This window comes from Panthera tigris, chromosome X (assembly GCF_018350195.1).
Source record: "Panthera tigris isolate Pti1 chromosome X, P.tigris_Pti1_mat1.1, whole genome shotgun sequence".
In the NCBI taxonomy this organism is placed as follows: domain Eukaryota; kingdom Metazoa; phylum Chordata; class Mammalia; order Carnivora; family Felidae; genus Panthera; species Panthera tigris.
This window is the reverse complement of record NC_056677.1, coordinates 25,430,467-25,446,066: the sequence shown is the minus strand read 5'-3', so window position 1 is coordinate 25,446,066 and position 15,600 is coordinate 25,430,467. Positions and strand designations below refer to the sequence as shown.

The following is a 15,600-nucleotide window of genomic DNA, read 5'->3' as shown; positions in this document are numbered from 1 at the left end:
CAAAAACATGAACTACACACATTATAGGAAAAATGCAAGATACTAACATTTGAGGACAAAAGTAATGCCACTTGCAAAACACACTGAAAAGTTCTACAAAGACATTCTATAGTTATACCAGCTATGAGGAGACTCACGTCTCCTTCCCCCCCTCCAAAAAAAGGAGAGAAAACTGGTAAGAGTTCATGAAATATCTAGAACAAATGGATCATACTGATGAAGTTGACCAGGGAATGCAAGGAATCTATCTATTCAGGTATTTTCTTTTTTAAGTTTTAATGTCTCCTCACTGCCTCATCACATTTCTGTTTCTCTTTTGCAAAGACATGGGAGGAAATTTTAAAAATATATATAGAAAAGAAATAATTTAAGCACAACGAAGTTCAGTCACCATGGGCAGCAGTGAGAAGGTTCTTCCCAGATGGGGGAGGCTTGTTCAAGCATATACATGAGCTGCTGTGGAGGACAGAGAGACCACACATGACCGTTCCCTCTGCAGCATGGGAACAATTACAGTAGTCCACCGTCATCCATGGGGGACTGCCAGGGGGTGCCTGAAACCATGGATAGTACCAAGCCCTGTATATACTTGGTTTTTTCCTTCCCATATATACCTAGGATACAGTTTAATTTATAAATTAGGCATAGGAGATTAGCAACTGATAATAGAATAGAATTATAACATAACGTAATAAAATATCTGAATGTAATTAAGTGTACTATACTCACCTTTCTTATTGTCCCGATGTGAGATGATACGACACCTATGTGGTGAGATGAAGTGAGCCGAATGACACAGGCATTGTGACATTAGGCTACTACTGACCTTCGTACAACTCATCAGAAGGAGGATCACTTGCTTCAGGACCATGCTTGACCCCGGGCACCTACAACAGCAAGAAGAGAACCGTAGATAAGGGGGAGACTACTGTACTGCATCAGGGAGTGGGGCATTCTTCAGGGTAGTCTCACCGAGAACTCTTAAAGAATCACGGGCTTTAATTTTTTAATTTGTATGTAATTTATAGCTACCAAAAGTACTTTAAGTTTGCTCGAAAGTAATGGTTTTCAAAGTGTGGTTCCCAGACCCGCAGTATTGGCATCACCATTGGAATTTGTTAGAAATGCAAATAAATTATTGGTTGGGGCCCAGCAGAGTTTTAGTAAGACCTCCAAGTGATTCTGATTCCGGCTAAAATTTGAGAATCACTGCTCTAAAGCATTTAAAAATTCAGAAGAATGAGTAAAAGCACAAGCGTCCATTCACCAATAACCCCTTCTCTGAATGTAAACTTGTTGTGGAGGAGAACCTAAAGCTTTTTCTAGGATTTACATCCACATCTTTTTCAGTCATGTCAACCTAAAACTGTCAGGAGGCAATAATTAAGCAAAGCATTTATGTGGGGTCAAAATTGCCATTTGGGGTACACAGATTTGGGCAGCAACTCACTAGGTGTCCCAGTAGGTAGCAAAAGCCCAGGATTTTCCAAGACAAAAAGGGAATGTTTGTTTATATTGGTTACAAAGAATTTTGCTTGCTGGCAGCAGAAAACTAATCTTGGCTAAACATAACCGGTTGCTAAGGCTATCACTAAGCAAATGTCTTTTACTGTAGCAAGTTGCAGGTGTCTGTGCAGAGTCCTTGGGGTATTTGTGGTTTGGCTCATTGAAAAGTTCATGGATCCACCTGGTGAGGACACGCATAAGGCCCAGCTCCATTTTAAAACCCTTGACCTAAGTGACCCCATTTCATTTCACCTTTCACACTCTTGGTATCTCTGGTTGGCCCCACCTTTCCTTTCATTCTGCTAGATATAGGGTCTCATAAACGGTAAAACTCTTTAAGGTTCAGAGTCTTGTTCTTGGAATATCAGAAGTCTAATTCTAGCATAAACTAAAGATGATAACTCAGAGAGAACCCTCTCTGACTCAAGCGTAGATTAGACTGTGTAGGCTGAAGGCAGAGCAGAGCCACAGGGGAAGTGGTAAGAGTTCATAGGCTAGTGAGACATGAAAAAGGGTCCTGAGCCCTCATCTCCCACCCCAGCTCCCAACCAAGCCCCTGACTCAGGGGGAGTAGTGTGGAGAAGCTGCTGGTTTTGTGGTGGGGGTTAGGCGGGTGTGCGGGAGCAAAAGAGTTATCTCCATTCTTGGTCTATTCATTGGGCTTATGACAGTTTCATAGGATTCCCTGTGCCATTCTGTGGTACTGTGACAGAACAGCCCACGCTCTTGAGTGGAGTCTAGAAGCTGATCTTCCTAGAGCGGGGTAAGAGGTCAGAATGTTCCCCATGTGCAGGATAGTGGCACAGACAAGGCATGAAGAGGGCATCACTGTCAGGAATGAGGCAAGACGCACAGACCTAAGACACCTGGAACATATAAAGCCCAGGGAAAGTGTGTGGTCACTTACTATGGTCAAGAACACTTGACCTGAGATATATTCTTGTAACAACGTGATCTGGCAATCCCACTTTTGGGTATTTATCCAAAAGAAAGGACATCAGGATCTCAAAGAGATAGCTACACTCCTGTGTTCATTACAGCGCTATTCACAAGAGCCAAGATAACTTAGATTATGATTATCAATGTGATTATGAGTGGACAACTCTGGAATATTAAAGACCTGGACAAAAAGAAAATGTGATATGAACATACAATAGAATATACTCAGCCTTGAAAAATATGGAAATTCTGCAATGTTTCCAAGAATATGGATGGTCCTTGAGGACATTATGCTAAGGGGAAATAAGCCAGTCACAGAAAGACAAATACTATGTAATTCCCCTTACACGGGCTATCTAAGTAGTTGAATTCATAGACTCACAGAGTGGAATGGTCATTGCCAGGAGCTGAGGGGGGGGCGGGGAGATCAGAGTAGAAGAACACTTTAAATCTGGTAAGATAAATTCCTCCCTGATTTTTTCCCCCAACTATCCTTTGGCCACTATGTTTCCAACTATGCACACGAACATGAAATTCAGTTTGTCATGCATTATTAAATATCTTTTTTTTTAATTTTTTTTTAACTTTTTTTTAAATTTATTTTTGAGACAGAGAGAGACAGAGCATGAACGCGGGAGGGGCAGAGAGAGAGGGAGACACAGAATCGGAAGCAGGCTCCAGGCTCTGAGCCATCAGCCCAGAGCCCGACGCGGGGCTCGAACTCACGGACCGCGAGATCGTGACCTGAGCTGAAGTCGGACGCTTAACCGACTGAGCCACCCAGGCGCCCCGCATTATTAAATATCTTAAGATTATTGTCTGGTATTGAGTCCATGAATTAATTTGATACATTTCTGATGTATGTCTGAAGATTATTTTTTAATTGACATGTTATATTAGTTTCAGGTGTACAACATAATGATTGGATATCTGTATATATTGTGAAATGCTCACCATGATAAGTCGACTTAATATCCATCACCACACAGAGCTACAATGTTTTCCTGTGATGAGAACTTTCAAGATCTACTCTTTTAGCAACTTCCAAATATACAATATGGTACTATGAACTAGAGTCACCAGGCCATGCATTATATTCCCAGGACTTATTTAAAAGTGGAACTTTATACCTTTTGACAACCTTCGCCCATTTCTCCCACCCTCCACCCTCCCTGCCTGTGGCAGCCACCAATCTATTCTCTGTACAATTTGATACATTTTTAACATTCACTCTCAAATCCATCATCACAGTACAACTCTTAGATTTTCTTTTATGGCCTTCAGTATTCTTTCCTAAAATAGATCTTTCTTACACTTCTTCTTAAACATATTAATGCGAGGTTTTTTTCTTTTTATTTTAGGGAGAACGCATGAGAGCGGGGGAGAGGGGCAGAGGGAGAGACAGAATCTTAACCGGGCTCCATGCTCATCGTGGAACTCAAGGTGGGGCTTGATCTCACAATTGAGACATCATGACCTGAGCTGAAATCAAGAGTCAGATGCTTAACTGACTGAGGCACTCAGGTGCCCCCATAAGAGATTTTTAAAAATCATCCTCGTTGCTACTGTGAGTGGGGTATTCTTTTTATAGAGATTTCTGTGGTTCATCCAAGAAATATTTATTGATGGGTGGTACGGGTCCCTTGCATTTTAAAGTGGTTATTTCTGATGTGCAGCAAAGCTTTAAGGATTTAGGTATTGTTACTGTACATGTGGCCACCTTTATGGGTTTCCTGATCAGTTTTATAATTTTTGTGGTTGGTTCTCTTGGATTCATATTGTCTGCAAATTATAATTTTTTTATTTTCCTAATATTTTTTATGACTTCTTACGTTTTAATGTCCTATTACACTGGCTAGGCTTTCCAGAACACTGTTGTAGACATAATGAGCATTCTTGTCTTCTTCCTACCAATAATGAGAATGTTGTTCAAGTTTCCCTATTAACTATGATGTTCACTATACATTTCTGGTAGGTGCTCTCAAGTTAAGAAATTTATAATATTAGGATTAAGAGTTTTTATTAGGAAAAGTTTTTGGGATGTGGCAGCCACCCAATTTAAAGATTCTGGGATGAATCTTTAAATCTAATATTCTTACACTTTAGTATTTCTTGCACAAAAATTGTATTGAGCACTTCCACATTTATTTCCATGAGATTAGCTTAGAAGGTTTTATAAGATTTGGATATCAGGGTTGTGCTAGCCTGGTAGAATGCATGGAAGAAGCCTTCCATCATTTTTTATGCTCTCAAAAATTTAAGTAGAAAAAAATACTTTCTGTTCTTGAGTTTTGTAGAACTGACCCACGAAACTAAGTGGGCCCGTTACCTTTAGAAGGGTGGTTATTCATATGACTTTCTTAGTGTTTTACAGCCATGTATCTGTTCTGTCGCCTTGTCTTCTTCAGTCAGGTGTTGGTAATTTACACTTTTCTAGGAAATGATCCATTTTATCGGAAAGGAGCAGGAAGCTTAGCTTAGAATCCCCATGATTTCCAGTATCATTAATAATTTTTGAGGTACCTGGGTGGCTGAGTCAGTTAAGCATCCGAGTCTTGGGTTTGGCTCAGTCCATGGTCTCAGGGTTTGATTCAAGCCCCGTGTAAGGGCTCCATACTAGTGCAGAACCCGCTTGGGATTCTTTCTCCCTCTCTATCTGCCCTTCCTTCCCTCCTCCCCTGCACGAGGACCTGAGATTCTGCATTTCTAACAATTCCCAGATGCTGCTGCTGCTGGCCCTTGGACCACACTGTGAGCAGCCAGGCTGTAGCCCTTGCTGAGGGAAGCGAAAGAAGCCTTGAAGGTTTCCTGGTGCAACGGTCTCAATTAAGAATTTAATAAACATATTCATAGGGGTTAAAAGCCACCTTTTAGGCCCTGGCAGATTAAGTCAGTGAAATGAATGTATACCCCATTCAGATGTAAGGACTTCTCAGTTCAACCATGCACTATACATCTCAGCACAGGGAACAGTTTTGTTCAACCAGTATTTCCAAAGAAAACAGCAAGTTTGGTCTTTGTGTCTCTACCCTGGCAAAGTCGAGAGGTCAGCCCCATGCGGAAGTGACAGTCTAGCTGGTGCTTTTTGAAAAGACCTAAGACTACCGTCGCCCTCCAGGCTCTTCACCATTCTCACACTGAATCCTGCGCCCCAGCCCCCCTCCCCCGTCGCCAACAAATCTCTCAATTTATTTCTACACTACTGTACCATGACTGCACCACCACATAATGTGTACATGCTCCCACGCCCAGCAAATAGTAGGGGCCAAATATTTGTTGAAAATGTAAGGGTGAATTGAAAAAATGAAATTCCCCTTATTGCCAAAAGGCAAAGAGACCTCTTTCCCCTCTCCCTTACCAGGAGGAACCTAGAATTCGTGAATCCTTCCTCTAACTCTTTGGTGTGTATGCAAATCTTTGCAAAAGCGAGGTAAGCCCATTGTTAGCTTTGCAACTCAGGAGTGTTTTTCTTAAGGGTCTGAGGACCATCTCTTTGAAACATAAACATTAAGGAAGACAGAGCCCCCCTATTTTTCTGTCACCTGGGGAATGTAGCCTAGCTGCCTTTCTCTGAGCGGTAAACTATTTGCTTCTCATAGAGATAAGAAAAAATTTCCTATTCTTTCGGATAAAAGCAATTAGCAAAAACATGGCTGCCTCAATTACCAGGTGAACTTGGATGAACTATGAAAGAATGCATTGCAAGGGTGCTGTCAAGTCCTCTTACAAGAAGACAAGTGGCCACTCATGTGGAGAACATGTACCAAATGAATTCTAACTATGTGGCTTTATAAAAAGGGTGGGATGTCTTTTTGTCTATTTTTATCTGATTTCCTACAATACACATTGTCATCTGCTTTAATGCTTTTTCAATAAATCTGTTTCTTTCTTTTCTACATTTTGTGGAGAGGATTTTGGGGGTTGGCACATTTGTAACTTTCCACAAAAGTAAAAAAAAAGAAGAAAAGAAAGGAGGGGAAACAAAAATAAACCAGAATACAAAGTCAACAAAGGAAAGAAGAAAGGGAGGAAGGAAGAAGGGGGCATCTACATACAAAAAAAAAAATTTTTAATCTGTACGCAAACCTCATACCCTTTACAAAAAACAACTCAAAATGGATTATAGACCTAAATGTAAAACTCAAAACTATAAAACTCCTAGAAGATAACACAAGAGAAAATATAGGTGACCTCAGGTATGGTGATGATTTTTTAGATACAACACCAAAAGCATTATCCCATAAAAGAAATCAGTGATGTGCTGGAGTTCATTAAAATTAAAAACTTCTCCACTGTGAAAGATAATGTCGAGAGAATAAGAAGACAAAGCACAGACTGGGGGAAATATTTATAAAAGATAGATCTAAGAAAGCGCTGTTCTCTGAAATACATAAAGAACTTAAAACTCAACAATAAAAAAAAAAAAAACAAACAAATTTAAAAATGGTCCAAAGACCTGAACAGGCATCTCACCAAAGAAGGTACACAGATGGAAAACAAGCATATGAAAAAAACACTAAGCACATGAAAAGATGTTCAAGGTGATATGCCATTAGGGAAGTGCAAATTAAAGCAATGAGATACTACTACACACCTAGCAGAAAGGCCAAAGTCCAGAACACTGACAACACCGAAGGCTGGTGAAGATGTAGAAATACATACTTTTACCATACGATCCAATAGTATTTACCCCAAAACACGTCTACACAAAAACCTGCACGTGACTATCGATAGCAGCTTTATTCCTAACCGTTAAAACTTGGAGGCAACCAAGATGGCCTTCAGTAGGTGAATGAATAAATACACTGCAGTATATCCAGGCAATAGAATGCTACTCTGTGCTACAAAGAAGTGAGCTCTCCAGCCATGTAAAGACATGGAGAAACCTAAATGCATATTCTTAAGTGAAAGAAGCCAATCTGACAAGGCTACATTCTGTGTGATTCCAACTATATGACATTCTGCAAAAGGCAAAACTACGGAGACAGCAAAGAGATCAGTGATTACCAGGGACTGTGGTGGCAGGGAAGGGATGAATACGCAAAGAGGATTTTTATGGCAGTGAAACTATCCTTTATGATTCTGCAATGGTGAATACATTACACATTTGTTAAAACTCCTAGTATGTACGACACCAAGAGTGAACCCTAGTGTAAACTATGAACTTTGGGTGATTATGATGTGTCAGTGTAGGTTCGTAGATTTTAACTATTTTAATGTACTGCACAAGAATAACCATAAACTTTCCTTTTCTCTTTTTCTGATATCCAATAGGAATGTAACAGCCTAATGTCTATATGTAATATTTACCTTGATTTCTTCATTAAGAGATAGAGCATGTATGCTCTGTATGTTTTGTGGATTTCCAGTAAAATGCTTTAAAAAGAAATGTATTATAAGCTGAAAGAATCTTTCATGTGAGGGAATATTTTGATGTTCAGAATACAAGTCCCATAGAGAATTCTGTAATTTGAGGAGTTTGAGAGGGAATTAGAAAGAATGACCAATTCTTCAAAAATTCAAAAAAATATCCAATTTTTTTCTACTCGTAAGTAGCAATATTTTTGTTATTATATTAAGTGTTAAATTCCCAATCGTGTCTTCAATGTTTTCCACAAATTCATCTCTTAGGGGTAGAAAGGAAACTCTTCTCTTGCTCTTACAAGATAAATGGTCATCCATACTTATGCCTTCTTTTGAAAGTACTGGGAAGAAACACCTACTGTTCTCTCTACATCACACTTGGTCCTCTCCATTGGATCAGAAAATCTGATTAGAGAGATTCCAGATAAAGATTACAGTTCCAATGTGGCCATCCCACTTGGTCTTCCTAGGAACGTGCATGCTCATAAGCTAACACACTGGTCCTCAAAACCAAGGCGTATCCCTTTCTGTCACTTTTTTTCGCCCATCCTTCATGCCATGTGGGGTTTTACAATTTTCACTAACTAGATATTTGTTTATTGCCTTTCCCTGCCCACCAAGAACGTGAGCTCCCTGAAGGCAAAGATTGTGTCATTCTTATTGACTGTTTGCCACAGACACAAGCAGAATTCTTTTTTCATATAATACGGACACAGTACATATCTGTTGGGTGCTGAATATAATCTTCCTATTTTATGCTTCGTTAACTGCACTTTTGGCTCTCCCTTAAATATTCTCTCGGTTTTCCCATTGTCATGCCTTTGTTACACTATTTCTTCATGTAGGGCTCTTTCCCTTTAATTCCCACCTTTGGTCTCATTTCTTTGCTTTTGAAATCTTATTGATCCTTCCAGGTCTATTTCCTTCGTACATACCCTCAGTGATTCCGCCCCTGAGACACTCAACGAAGTATCATCTACTCCTGTAAATACCCCTAACACTTTTTTCTCACGTATTTCTGAGGGACTTTATCATGTTTCACCTGACATTTTATTCAATCACATGCATGCTTTCTCCCTTCCGTTTCATTACAATGTTGCTGAGGATCAGCAGCATTTTTAGTTATCTTTTACTTATCTTCCTATCTCCAACGGCATCTGGAACCTAGTGGGTGTTTTATAACTATTTGTTTTATTGGCACTGCCCGCCTAACTCTATTATTTAAACTCAAGGAATCCATGAACATAACTGGATACCTGAATCATAATTCGATCTACTTACATTACTAAACAATATGTGCTGATTTTTACAAATTAATTATAATACTTATATATTTAGCAACGTATAAAGTGGGACTTCTAGCCCAGTAAATGCAGGTTCAGTTGTCAAGTAAGGAAGGTGTCTAACAATTTTGTTATGACCACACAGAAGCTGTGCTGTTACCCTAATTTGAAGAATCTACATATGCAGGTTAACCCCTCCACAGCCCTGACAGTCAGGGTTAACATGTTCCATCTTTTTTTAATTTCAAAAACCTAAGAAGAGACATATTATCTAAGGTTAAAATGTGAAAGAATTATGAAGGAAAATATTTTGTCATTTATGAGAACTTGGACTCTATAAGACATCTGGGTAAAGATAAAAATGTTACCTTCACGGGTACCTGGGTGGCTCAGTCGGTTGAGTGTCTGGCTTGATTTTGGCTCAGGTCATGATCTCACGGTTCGTGGGTTCAAGCCCCAGGTCGGGCTCTGTCTGAGACAGGGTGGAGCTTGCTTGGAATTCTCTCTCTCCTTCTCTCTACCCCTCCCCCACTTGTGTACTTTCTCTCTCTCTCACAAAAATAAACATTAAAAATATTACTTTCGGGGTGCCTGGGTGGCTCAGTCAGTTAAGCGTCCGACTTCAGCTCAGGTCATGATCTCACACTCCGTGAGTTCAAGCCCCACGTCGGGCTCTGTGCTGACAGCTCAGAGCCTGGAGCCTGCTTCAGATTCTGTGTCTCCCTCTCTCTCTGCTGCTCCCCTGCTCATGTTCTGTCTCTCTGTGTCTCAAAAATAAATAAAAACATTTTTTTTTATTTATTTATTTTTTTTAATATATGAAATTTACTGTCAAATTGGTTTCCATACAACACCCAGTGCTCATCCCAAAAGGTGCCCTCCTCAATACCCATCACCCACCCTGCCCTCCCTCCCACCCCCCATCAACCCTCAGTTTGTTCTCAGTTTTTAACAGTCTCTAATGCTTTGGCTCTCTCCCACTCTAACCTCTTTTTTTTTTTTTTTTTCCTTCCCCTCCCCCATGGGTTTCTGTTATGTTTCTCAGGATCCACATAAGAGTGAAACCATATGGTATCTGTCTTTCTCTGTATGGCTTATTTCACTTAGCATCACACTCTCCAGTTCCATCCATGTTGCTACAAAAGGCCATATTTCATTTTTTCTCATTGCCACGTAGTATTCCATTGTGTATATAAACCACAATTTCTTTATCCATTCATCAGTTGATGGACATTTAGGCTCTTTCCATAATTTGGCTATTGTTGAGAGTGCCGCTATAAACATTGGGGTACAGGTGCCCCTATGCATCAGTACTCCTGTATCCCTTGGATAAATTCCTAGCAGTGCTATTGCTGGGTCATAGGGTAGGTCTATTTTTAATTTTCTGAGGAACCTCCATACTGTTTTCCAGAGCAGCTGCACCAATTTGCATTCCCACCAACAGTGCAAGAGGGTTCCTGTTTCTCCACATCCTCTCCAGCATCTATAGTCTCCTGATTTCTTCATTTTGGCCACTCTGAGTGGCGTGAGGTGGTATCTGAGTGTGGTTTTGATTTGTATTTCCCTGATAAGGAGCGACGTTGAACATCTTTTCATGTGCCTGTTGGCCATCCGGATGTCTTCTTTAGAGAAGTGTCTATTCATGTTTTCTGCCCATTTCTTCACTGGGTTATTTGTTTTTCTGGTGTGGAGTTTGATGAGCTCTTTATAGATTTTGGATACTAGCCCTTTGTCCGATGTGTCATTTGCAAATATCTTTTCCCATTCTGTTGGTTGCCTTTTAGTTTTGTTGGTTGTTTCCTTTGCTGTGCAGAAGCTTTTTATCTTCATAAGGTCCCAGTAATTCACTTTTGCTTTTAATTCCCTTGCCTTTGGGGATGTGCCGAGTAAGAGATTGCTACGGCTGAGGTCAGAGAGGTCTTTTCCTGCTTTCTCCTCTAAGGTTTTGATGGTTTCCTGTCTCACATTCAGGTCCTTTATCCATTTTGAGTTTATTTTTGTGAATGGTGTGAGAAAGTGGTCTAGTTTCAACCTTCTGCATGTTGCTGTCCAGTTCTCCCAGCACCACTTGTTAAAGAGACTGTCTTTTTTCCATTGGATGTTCTTTCCTGCTTTGTCAAAGATGAGTTGGCCATACGTTTGTGGGTCTAGTTCTGGGGTTTCTATTCTATTCCATTGGTCTATGTGTCTGTTTTTATGCCAATACCATGCTGTCTTGATGATGACAGCTTTGTAGTAGAGGCTAAAGTCTGGGATTGTGATGCCTCCTGCTTTGGTCTTCTTCTTCAAAATTACTTTGGCTATTCGGGGCCTTTTGTGGTTCCATATGAATTTTAGGATTGCTTGTTCTAGTTTCGAGAAGAATGCTGGTGCAATTTTGATTGGGATTGCATTGAATGTGTAGATAGCTTTGGGTAGTATTGACATTTTGACAATATTTATTCTTCCAATCCATGAGCAGGGAATGTCTTTCCATTTCTTTATATCTTCTTCAATTACCTGCATAAGCTTTCTATAGTTTTCAGCATACAGATCTTTTACATCTTTGGTTAGATTTATTCCTAGGTATTTTATGCTTCTTGGTGCAATTGTGAATGGGATCAGTTTCTTCATTTGTCTTTCTGTTGCTTCATTGTTAGTGTATAAGAATGCAACTGATTTCTGCACGTTGATTTTGTATCCTGCAACTTTGCTGAATTCATGTATCAGTTCTAGCAGACTTTTGGTGGAGTCTATCGGATTTTCCATGTATAATATCATGTCATCTGCAAAAAGCGAAAGCTTGACTTCATCTTTGCCAATTTTGATGCCTTTGATTTCCTTTTGTTGTCTGATTGCTGATGCTAGAACTTCCAGCACTATATTAAACAGCAGCGGTGACAGTGGGCATCCCTGTCGTGTTCCTGATCTCAGGGAAAAAGCTCTCAGTTTTTCCCCGTTGAGGATGATGTTAGCTGTGGGCTTTTCATAAATGGCCTTTATGATCTTTAAGTATGTTCCTTCTATCCCGACTTTCTCAAGGGTTTTTATTAAGAAAGGGTGCTGGATTTTGTCAAGGGCCTTTTCTGCATCGATTGACAGGATCATATGGTTCTTCTCTTTTTTTTTGTTAATGTGATGTATCACGTTGATCGATTTGCGAATGTTGAACCAGCCCTGCATCCCAGGAATGAATCCCACTTGATCATGGTGAATAATTCTTTTTATATGCTGTTGAATTCGATTTGCTAGTATCTTATTAAGAATTTTTGCATCCATATTCATCAGGGATATTGGCCTGTAGTTCTCTTTTTTTTTACTGGGTCTCTGTCTGGTTTAGGAATCAAAGTAATACTGGCTTCATAGAATGAGTCTGGAAGTTTTCCTTCCCTTTCTATTTCTTGGAATAGCTTGAGGAGGATAGGTATTATCTCTGCTTTAAATGTCTGGTAGAACTCCCCTGGGAAGCCATCTGGTCCTGGACTCTTATTTGTTGGGAGATTTTTGATAACCGATTCAATTTCTTCGCTGGTTATGGGTCTGTTCAAGCTTTCTATTTCCTCCTGATTGAGTTTTGGAAGAGTGTGGGTGTTTAGAAATTTGTCCATTTCTTCCAGGTTGTCCAATTTGCTGGCATATAATTTTTCATAGTATTCCCTGATAATTGTTTGTATCTCTGAGGGATTGGTTGTAATCATTCCATTTTCATTCATGATTTTATCTATTTGGGTCATCTCCCTTTTCTTTTTGAGAAGCCTGGCTAGAGGTTTGTCAATTTTGTTTATTTTTTCAAAAAACCAACTCTTGGTTTCGTTGATCTGCTCTACAGTTTTTTTAGATTCTATATTGTTTATTTCTGCTCTGATCTTTATTATTTCTCTTCTTCTGCTGGGTTTAGGCTGCCTTTGCTGTTCTGCTTCTATTTCCTTTAGGTGTGCTGTTAGATTTTGTATTTGGGATTTTTCTTGTTTCTTGAGATAGGCCTGGATTGCAATGTATTTTCCTCTCAGGACTGCCTTCGCTGCATCCCAAAGCGTTTGGATTGTTGTATTTTCATTTTCGTTTGTTTCCATATATGTTTTAATTTCTTCTCTAATTGCCTGGTTGACCCACTCATTCGTTAGTAGGGTGTTCTTTAACCTCCATGCTTTTGGAGGTTTTCCAGACTTTTTCCTGTGGTTGATTTCAAGCTTCATAGCATTGTGGTCTGAAAGTATGCATGGTATAATTTCAATTCTTGTAAACTTATGAAGGGCTGTTTTGTGACCCAGTATATGATCTATCTTGGAGAATGTTCCATGTGCACTCGAGAAGAAAGTATATTCTGTTGCTTTGGGATGCAGAGTTCTAAATATATCTGTCAAGTCCATCTGATCCAATGTATCATTCAGGGCCCTTGTTTCTTTATTGACTGTGTGTCTAGATGATCTATCCATTTCTGTAAGTGGGGTGTTAAAGTCCCCTGCAATGACCACATTCTTATCAATAAGGTTGCTTATGTTTATGAGTAATTGTTTTATATATCTGGGGGCTCGGGTATTTGGCGCATAGACATTTATAATAGTTAGCTCTTCCTGGTGGATAGACCCTGTGATTATTATATAATGCCCTTCTTCATCTCTTGTTACAGCCTTTAATTTAAAGTCTAGTTTGTCTGATATAAGTATGGCTACTCCAGCTTTCTTTTGGCTTCCAGGAGCATGATAAATAGTTCTCCATCCCCTCACTCTCAATCTAAAGGTGTCCTCAGATCTAAAATGAGTCTCTTGTAGACAGCAAATAGATGGGTCTTGTTTTTTTATCCATTCTGATACCCTATGTCTTTTAGTTGGCGCATTTAATCCATTTACATTCAGTGTTATTATAGAAAGATACGGGTTTAGAGTCATTGTGATGTCTGTATGTTTTATGCTTGTAGTGATGTCTCTGGTACTTTGTCTCACAGGATCCCCCTTAGGATCTCTTGTAGGGCTGGTTTCGTGGTGACGAATTCCTTCAGTTTTTGTTTGTTTGGGAAGACCTTTATCTCTCCTTCTATTCTAAATGACAGACTTGCTGGAAAAAGGATTCTCGGCTGCATATTTTTTCTGTTTAGCACACTGTAGATATCGTGCCAAGCCTTTCTGGCCTGCCAAGTTTCAAAGGAGAGATCAGTCACGAGTCTTATAGGTCTCCCTTTATATGTGAGGGCACGTTTATCCCTTGCTGCTTTCAGAATTCTCTCTTTATCCTTGTATTTTGCCAGTTTCACTATGATATGTCGTGCAGAAGATCGATTCAAGTTACGTCTGAAGGGAGTTCTCTGTGCCTCTTGGATTTCAATGCCTTTTTCCTTCCCCAGTTCCGGGAAGTTCTCAGCTATAATTTGTTCAAGTACCCCTTCAGCACCCTTCCCTCTCTCTTCCTCCTCTGGTATACCAATTATGCGTATATTATTTTTTTTTAGTGTATCACTTAGTTCTCTAATTTTCCCCTCATACTCCTGGATTTTTTTATCTCTCTTTCTTTCAGCTTCCTCTTTCTCCATAACTTTATCTTCTAGTTCACCTATTCTCTCCTCTGCCTCTTCAAGCCGAGCCATCGTGGATTCCATTTTGTTTTGCAATTCATTTAAAGCGTTTTTCAACTCCTCGTGACTGTTCCTTAGTCCCTCGATCTTTGTGGCAAGAGATTCTCTGCTGTCCTGTATACTGTTTTCAAGCCCAGCGATTAATTTTATGACTATTATTCTAAATTCACTTTCTGTTATATTATTTAAATCCTTTTTGATCAGTTCATTAGCTGTTGTTATTTCCTGGAGATTCTTCTGAGGGGAATTCTTCCGTTTGGTCATTTTGGAGAGTCCCTGGTGTGGTGAGGACCTGCAGTGCACTTCCCCTGTGCTGTGGTGTATAACTGGAGTTAGTGGGCGGGGCCGCAGTCCGACCCGATGTCTGCCCCCAGCCCACTGCTGGGGCCACAGTCAGACTGGTGTGTGCCTTCTCTTCCCCTCTCCTAGGGGCGGGATTCACTGTGGGGTGGCGTGGCCCGTCTGGGCTACTTGCACACTGCCAGGCTTGTGTTGCTGGGGATCTGGCGTATTAGCTGGGGTGGGTAGGCAAGGTGCACGGGGGCAGGAGGGGCAGGCTTAGCTCACTTCTCCTTAGGTGATCCACTTCAGGAGGGGCCCTGTGGCAGCGGGAGGGAGTCAGATCCGCTGCCGGAGGTTTGGCTCCGCAGAAGCACAGAGTTGGGTGTTGGCGCGGAGCGAGCAAGTTCCCTGGCAGGAACTGGTTCCCTCTGGGATTTTGGCTGGGGGATGGGCGGGGGAGATGGCGCTGGCGCCTTTGTTCCCCGCCAAGCTGAGCTCTGCCGTCCGGGGGCTCAGCAGCTCTCCCTCCCTTTGTCCTCCAGCCTTCCCGCTTTCCGCGCAGAGCTGTTAACTTATGACCTCCCAGACGCTAAGTCGCGCTTGCTGTCGGAACACAGTCTGTCCGGCCCCTCCGCTTTTGCCAGCCCGACTCGGGGGCTCTGCTTGGCCGGCGAGCCG

General features: G+C 40.8%; 1 protein-coding gene across 2 annotated transcripts in view; it reads right to left on the bottom strand.

Moving 5' to 3' along the window:
* LOC102963013 (melanoma-associated antigen B3-like) overlaps positions 1–15,600 on the bottom strand; it is a 198,767-nt gene that overhangs the window by 136,051 nt on the left and 47,116 nt on the right. For both annotated transcript variants that reach the window (XM_042975008.1, XM_042975009.1), the window contains exon 2: positions 730–887. The gene's annotated coding sequence lies outside the window, so the exon portion shown is untranslated. The remainder of the gene's footprint in view (positions 1–729; positions 888–15,600) is intronic.